Source organism: Mus pahari, chromosome 10 (genome assembly GCF_900095145.1).
Source record: "Mus pahari chromosome 10, PAHARI_EIJ_v1.1, whole genome shotgun sequence".
NCBI lineage: Eukaryota > Metazoa > Chordata > Mammalia > Rodentia > Muridae > Mus > Mus pahari.
The window spans coordinates 74,570,605-74,579,280 of NC_034599.1; positions in this window are offsets into that span (position 1 = coordinate 74,570,605).

The window sequence follows — 8,676 nt, forward strand, 5'->3', positions numbered from 1 at the left end:
ATGAATTCATTTCAAAGACTTTCCCCTCAGGAACAATTTTTCAGACTAAAGTATTTCCTACATAACCCACAGAGGAAGCAGTGCCATTAAAAATTACTAGAAGTTTGTGATTTGTGCACAGTCGATGAGGACCTGACTTTCAGCACATAGTGTTCATACATGACTGTCCAGCTGCATCCTTTCCCACAGTCTTAAGTGGGAACACTCCGGGAATCTCTTGAAGAGTAAGCTTAATTTCCCAACTTCGAGAATGAGTCACGAGGAAGACTTTTTTCGCAGAGAGCTATCATTTGGAGAAAAAGCAAGGGAATGAAGGAGCTGTCAGCAGACTATCGCTACATCCATTTCTAAGACCTAATCTCCCCCCTTGTATATTTTAAAAACCATAGTGATTTAAACATGAAACATCAAAAATGAAAATTTATTATGTTCTCCAATACATTTCTGATATGTTTACATTGACAACATACAGGACTAGAGAGGTTTCATTCATGATCAGGTTTCCATACAGATTCTGCTCTGTTGATATTTAGTGCCCAACTCTGAGTTTGAATATAAGCCTATCAGTAGCAGAAAATATCTCTTCTTGTTCCTTGCTGATTATCCAATAATATCAGGGAATTCACTTTCTATAATACAAAACAAAACAAATCCAAAAACTCATTATTTGTGGAAGAAATGGGCCTATTATTCTTTGGCTGGAATGTTCTAGGCTTGTATGCGCACACTGGGTTTTTTCCACTCTTCTTGCTGCATTGTGGTGCCATCCATAAACCAAGTCTACAGAGGTGACATCATACATTCCCAGAGTTCTCTTTGGCAGTTTTCAACTTGGAACTGTTGTGTGTGGTACGGAGGCTGGGAATGTGTGTAGTTTTCAAAGCTATCTCTGCCTTTGTAAAAATAAACAAACCAACCAACCAACCAACCAATGCACTCCTGATGGTTCTGAAAAGATTTTTCAAAGAAAAAGGAAAGTTTAGAGCATATGAAGGTGCTTCCAGGGGCTGGCGAGATGGCTCAGCGGGTAAGAGCACTGACTGCTCTTCTGAAGGTCCTGAGTTCAAATCCCAGCAACCACATGGTGGCTCACAACCACCCATAATGAGTTCTGATGCCCTCTTCTGGTGTGTCTGAAGTCAGCTACAGTGTACTTACAGTGTATAACAATAAATAAATCTTTAAAAAAAAAAAAAAGAAAGAAAGAAAGAAAGTGCTTCCAGGCTTTGTACACACAACCAGATCATCATTAGGCACAGATGTACGTGATGGGAGGAAAGGAAAGTGTTTTGCCACATGACTGTCCTCCCAACACTTGGGAGGCTAAGGCAGTGGGATCAGCAATTCAAAACCAACCTTAGTTTGAGGTCAGCCATGGCTACCTGAGACTTGTCTCAAAACAACCACAAAATAATAACAATAGTAATAATACATAAAATGATAAAAAGAGACTCTCAGATTATGAATTAAACATTTTTAATGTTGCTTAAATTCCCTGCAAAAACAATAGATTTCAGGATTTAAAAAAAAACAAAGAAACAAAAACAAACAAAACAAAACAAACAAACAAACAAAAACTTAAGTCACCACAATGGTCATTTTTAATTGTCAGCATGACCCAGTCTAGAGTCACCTGGAAAGAGAATCTCAGCGAAGGACTGTCTAGACAAAGTTGCCATGCAGGCGTGTATGTGGAGGACTGCCATGGTTGTATTAACTAATGTGAGAAGATTCAGCCATCTGAGGAAGGTGCTACCCCTGGACCAGGTTGTCTGAGACAGGAAGCCAGTAATCACATTCCTCCCTGGTCTCTGCTTCAGTTCCTGTCTCCAGGTTCCTGCCTTGAGTTCTGTGCTGACTTCATGATCTACTATAAGCTAATGGCAGAAATAAACCCTTTCTTCCTCACGTTACTTTTGGCCACGGTGTTTTATCACAGCAATAGAAAGCAAACTAAGACAGCCACAGAAGATGGGATGGGAAGTACATGAGTGTAGCGTGTCTCCCGGCCCCCATGGCTCTCCCCAAGCTGCAGTCTGCCTAGTTTCCTGAGGTTCACAGCTGCCTGCAGAACAACACGCAGTTCCAAGGCACCAGTCCCCATCCATCCCCCGCGACTACGAGACTAACAGGAGGAGACTGGCTCTAAACCCCTGGCCCCATAAAATGAAAACTCCAGAGGCTTGTAATTTACCAGCCAGATTTATAACAGGAAACCCTCAACCCCCAAAATGCCCACACAAAGATCTCAGAACTCAATTGATATTGATACAAACTGCACACCTAGATTGGACAGATGTGCCCTACATTATTCAGTCATCTATCTATGAAATCCCCAGTTACTTATGGCTCCTAGGACCATGTGGTTCCGGCTCATCATCCTCTCCTTTACGTTCCATCTTGTCTCCTCACCTCTGTCTCAGCCTCTGTCTCTTTCATTCCCTCTTTAAAACTTTCCGCCTTCTTTTTCCACTGCCCAATCACAGACCTTATCTGACTAAGATTTTATCTGGCATCACCTGCTTACAGACAGCAATCCACACACGAGAGCTGAAAGACTGGTATCAGGCTGTGAAGCACCACTCTATAGTCTTGATACAACCATTGTAACCATTAGTTCCCATGAACTGTAGCTACCCACACTGAGCCCCCACAATGCCAGCCCCACTATCAATCAATCAGTTAAAGACCAGCGAAGGGCTCTTGAACCATAGAATAGCTGTAGATTCTGGGAGGCAGAAGAATCCCAGCCTTTAGTTGCCTATCTTCTTCTGAGTTGACCAGGTTTCTATAAATAGCTCTGAAATCCTGGTCACACAGACATATGGACCTGGTTAATCTTAGTAGATCAAAAAACAGACAGACAGACAGACATGTACTAGAGCGAGAGAGAGTAATTTGTGGGCAAGGAAGGGTGAATGGGGTAGTAAGGAAGTAGGAAATGAGAGTGGTTTGAATGCAAAGTGTACTTACGTGAAATTATAAATATATACATGTAAATTTATATATATATATATATATATATATATATATATATATATATATATGAGTTGGGCACGGTGGTGTACAACTTTAATCCTTGCACTTGGAAAGCAGCAGAGGCCAGGGATCTCTGTAGTCCAGCCTAGTCTACATCGTGAGTTCTATCGAGGACAGGCAAGCTACACTGTGAAAGCCTGTCAAAAAAATATATCCTAGGTTGAAGAGGTGGTAGCAGGTATAGATGATTATCATGGAGACTGGTGATCTGTGTTGGGCTCCTGGAACCCGACTGACTTCAGTGAGTCATCCTCTGGCTTCTCACCTGCTCTGTGGCATAAATGCACACTCATAGACAAATAAACATAACGTTTCTTCTTAGAGTCTCGAGGATAGAGAGATGATTTCAAAGTTAAGAGCACGTGCTACTGTTTCAGGGGATCAAAGCCTGGTTCCCAGTGTCAGGCATCTCACCTGGAGAACTCTAGCTCCAAGAGATCATACCCCCACTTCTGACCTCGAAGGGCACACACATGTGCACACACACTCACACATTCACACACATACACACACACACACACACACACACACACACACGTGTACATATAAATAATAGTTTCAGAAGAGAGAAAGTTTTATTTCTAAAAACAAAAAAGAAAGAAGAAAACGGTCGTCTTTGGAATGCTTGCTGAAGCTGAGCGGAGTTCTGAGCACTTGACATGCACTGACTCGCTGAAGTCTTACGGCAATCTTACAATGTAGGAATGATTGCCTGCATGTGGTAGGCAACGAAACCTAGGGGCAGGGACACAAAGCAAGGGGGCCAAGGTCACAAACTGGTCGTTAAGTAGTAGAACCAGTACTTACGTCAGAGAATATGGCTCTGAAAATGTGTGGTTTGAAGCTCTTGGTTCCCTCCTGTATTCGGTAATTACAGTAAATACAGTCATTAAGTACACGAACACACTCTCTGACAGCTAAGCCCTACGGACTTTACTATCTCTGAATACATATACTTTTAACAACAACAACAAAAAGCGTTTTGTTTTATGGCACTGGGGCTTGAATCCAAGGCAGAAGTGTTAAGCAAATGTTCTATCCTCAGCTATGTCGCAAGCCTTAAAGAAGTACATTCCAAACCCCACAGCTTGGGAGACAGAAATCAAGATAATTTCATTAAAAGCATAGTCTTAAAAAAAAAAATTAAAAGCCTCATTGTATCCCTAGTCTTGTTGAAGACCAAAGAAGAGAAACTAGACTGAAAAGAAATACTTGCTTTAGAAAAAAAAAAAAAAGTGTACATATGAGCTATTTATTTAGCACTTTCTCTTAAAAGAGCAGTTCAGAATGGATGGCTTGGGGATGAGCCCGTTTACTGCTCAGGGAAATTCTAAAAATGTCTTTTAAAAATTCACTTTGGGTCTGTAGTTCAATAAGAATTGAAAGCCGTTTGTGAGCGCTGTGTTCATAAGCAAAACCTCACAAAGACACAAACAACAACAAGAGAAAAACAAGGAGGCCTTGGAGAGAAATCCACATTTGGTTATTTGGTGTCAGAGCAATGCTGGGTTGTTTTGTTTTGTTTTGTTTTCCCCCCTGGATATAATCAGGTTTTCCATTTTCTGTTAATCTGGTTATCGTTCTATTAAGACTTTACAGAACTTGGGGCTGGAGCAGTGGCTCAGAGGTTAGGAGCAAGGCTGCTTGTCCAGAGGACCAAGTTTCATGGCAATTATCATTTGTCACTCCAGTTACAGTGGATCTCCAGGAACACATGGGGTGCACATACATGCATGCAACCAAAACACTCATACACATAAAAAAAAAAAAAGATGATTTTTTTTTTATAAGACGATTTTTAAAAGAGGTTACAGAGAGATAGCTCAGGGGCAAAGGCACTTGATGTTAAGCCTGACAACCTGAATCGGATTCCCTAGACCCACATAATGGACAGAATGAACCAAACAGAACGCTGGTTGGCCTCAAATCCTTTTGTTCTCCTTCCTTAGTCTCCCAAGTTTAAAGGGAAAAAAAGTGGGGAAGAGGGCAAGAGTACAAGCAAGCAAGAAAGCAGTGCTGGAGAGACAACTCAAGAGCCAAGGGCGCTGGCCCTTGCAGAAGACCCAAGTCCACTTCCCAGCACCATGTGCTGGCTCTCAACGCTCCTTAACTCCAATTCCAAGATGTCCGATTCCCTCTTCTGTCCTCTGTAGCATGTGCCACCCACACACACTGTGCACATACATAGATGCAGGCATATACACACTCATATACATAAAGCATATATCATTTTAAAGAAAGAAACAAAGGAGCCTGAGAGCAAGAAAGAAAGGAGCACGGATGTTGTGATGGGATCATATTCTGCAGTCGCAGATGCCAGCATCCCACTTTCAAAGAGCTCGGACAACGTTCTCCGACACGCACTTCCACTCCCTCTCCTTTCACCACAGCCACGCCCCTCTCTTACTCGACACTCTTAGCTGTAACGGTTTGTGGTTGCTATTGCTCCCAGTTTTCTGAGGCAAGATCCCACTCTATATCCCAGATGGGCCTCTGTCCATCCTCCTGTCTCCTGGGTGCTAAGATTGCCGGTGAGCACTACTGCACCTTATTCAATGTTTTTTGATAGAAAGTGGAATTTGTAGCCAGACTTTTGCTACTTCGTGAATTCCTCTTTCTTCTACCCTTCTCCACCTTTTTAACTTCCAACGCTAGGAGAAAAAACGGGATGGGGGGGTGAGGAGGGAGGGTTACATTATCTTCAGACTACTTGCTGCTGATTAGGGGTGTTAAGTTCCTTGGTGCAAATTTGATCTTTGCAGTCCAAATATCTAACTTATACCTACTTAACAAACCATAATCAACAGCAGTCAACAAAACAGGAACCAACAACAACCAATTACAAACATCCACTCCCCAAGCTTTCCTGGGTCCTAGCATTTATATGCCCTCTGAAAAGTCCCAAGAATTCCAAACGTCAAACAATCACAGAAACTATCTGCAGCTGACAAAATCACACCCCTGCTAGAGCGTGAGACAAATCATAGTCAGCTGCTATGGACAGTCTGAAGCAGCCCCATATCCCACACGTGGGATTAAAATGAAAACATTCTTATAATACTTCTGTGTGTGTGTGTGTGTGTGTGTGTGTGTGTGTGTTTTAAAGAAACCAAAATTACAAAATTGTGTGGGCACTCTCTAGGAAACAGAGGAACAAATCTGAAAACTGGGAACTGGGTATACAACTCCACATAATGATCATATTTTTTTCTCCACAGAACTCATAGGTTTATATCAGAATGCTATATAGATAACTAGATAAACTCAAACAAATAAGCAAAACCAGTTTTGGCATGGGTGAAGGTAGAGCCATTAATATTTCTGATTCTGGAGTCAGGCAATGTTCAAACATCACTACTTGTGGTCTGCATCAATTTAGCAAAAATATTTTCTCCTAAGCCTTATTTGCATATTTTATTAGATGAATAAAGGAACGTAAGGCCATGCACTAGGATGCTATCAGAAAGAGGTAGGTTAGGACAGTCGCAAAATTGCCTACTATTGGTTACAGTGGCCATGTAGATAAAATCTCTCAAACAAAATGTTGTGGAAGAATCCAGACTCAAAAAGTACATTGTGTGACTTCATCCACATCAAGCTCACAGCCAGACCATGAGAATCTGCAGCATGAGAGCAAGGATGCATAGGGCCATTGGAAGGTAGAGCACCACTGGAACTGGCCAGGAGGAAGGCTCACATGGAAGGCTCACTTCTTACATGTTGCAACCACTAAGATTAATCAAGATGATTCATGCATTTTTTTTCTGTTTATAGCTTCTGATTCAGTGAAAACCTCAGACACATGAATACCTGCGGATACTTTCCCTCAAACAAGATTTTTGTCTGAGATTTGCTTCTAACTGTCCTATTTTGGGAATAGGAAACAAAATGGCCACAGATGCAGAAGGCAAGCAGCAGCTCCCCATGATGCTCTCATGGAAACTTTACGTTTTCTCTGATATAATGCATTTAAACACTGGTGACTGTTAGCACAAACGTACACTGTCAACAAATGTTACTTAAGTATAATGTCATTATGAACATCAGAGCTGGGTGTGGATGTGCACAACTCTAATCCCTGCACTCAGTAGCTGACGATGGGAAGGCCAGGAGGGTCATTCAAGGCAATGGAGTATAAGGCCAGTTAGTCTCAAAATAGCAGCTGATAGCATATATGTGTGGATATATGGGATGGATAGATAGATAGTAAATCAAAAACATTTATGAGCTGAACTCTGTATCTAACTGAATCCTTCCACAGAAGACACATGAAATTTCACTAGTGTCTTGAGAACACTAAGAGAGAATTAGATTTATAGTATTAGTATACTACTAATAATTGAGATTTAAAAAAGAGAGAGAACAAAAAGGGAACTAGAGAGGCCTGCCTGAAACAGTTTACAAGTTACTGGAAAAGATGCCTTACCTATTATTACAAAGCTCATGAGCAAATGGTCTGCCTGTTTGAAACTACAAAGGAAACTGTCAAGGGAGTTAGGCAGCCAGGGGTTGGGAAGCCGAGAGCTGCTGCAACCCTGCCTGTGTATCAGCACTGTGACCACAAGATCACACATTCAGCTGAAAACAGGGGAGACATCTTCTGAACATTTGAATCTGGCATTCATCTTATAGCTGAGCAAGCCTTCTTGAGCTCAATATTTGCATTTATCTTATTTCCTTCCGCCTTAGTTAGGGTTTTACTGCTGTTATCAGATACCATGACCAAGACAAGTCTTATAAAGAGCAACATTTAATTGGGCTGGCTTACAGGTTCAGAGGTTCAGTCCATTATCATCAAGGTGGGAGTATGGCATTGTCCAGCAGACATGGGGCAGGAAGAGCTGAGAGTTCTACATCTTCATCTGAAGGATGCTAGCAAAATAGGGTCTTAAACCCCACACCCACAGTGACACACCTACTCCAACAAGGCCACACCTACTCCAACAGGGCCACACCTTCTAATAGTGCTACTCCCTGAGCCAAGCATATACAAACCATCACACCTTTTTTCTGAAAAAGGGGTATCAAGTCACCTTCTGATGGAAATAAAACCAATAATCAGAAATAGAAGCATGTTTCTCAATGATCAGAGAACTTTGTAGCTCTGATATATTCCCCTTGATAACCTGTCTTAAGGACTACAAGGCAAGTCAACAATGTATTAGAAGAGAAAGTTCTCTTGAAGCCTTGTGTTAACTAAGTATAATACAAACAGACACATGGAAGCTAGAATCACTCAGTAGAGTGAGGCAATAAAAAAGTAAATAAAAACCACAGAACAGTAAATATATTAAAAACAAAGTTGGTCTCTATAATCATGAGTTTCCAGAGGCTTCTTTAAAAAAAAATAAAACAGTACAGGCTGAGGATGTAGCTTAATGTTCATTAACACACACACACACACACACACACACACACACACACACACACACACCTGTGATACATGCCTTTACTCCCAGCATTTAGGAGGTATAGGCAGGAATATTTGAAGGTCAACACCATCCTAGGATAAATAGCGAGTTCCAAGTCAGCCTGGGATACATGAGACCCTATCTCAAAAATATGATTTTTTTTTTAGGGCTGGAGAGATAGCTCAATTTGTAAAATGTTTGCTGTGCAAACGTGAAGACCTGAGTT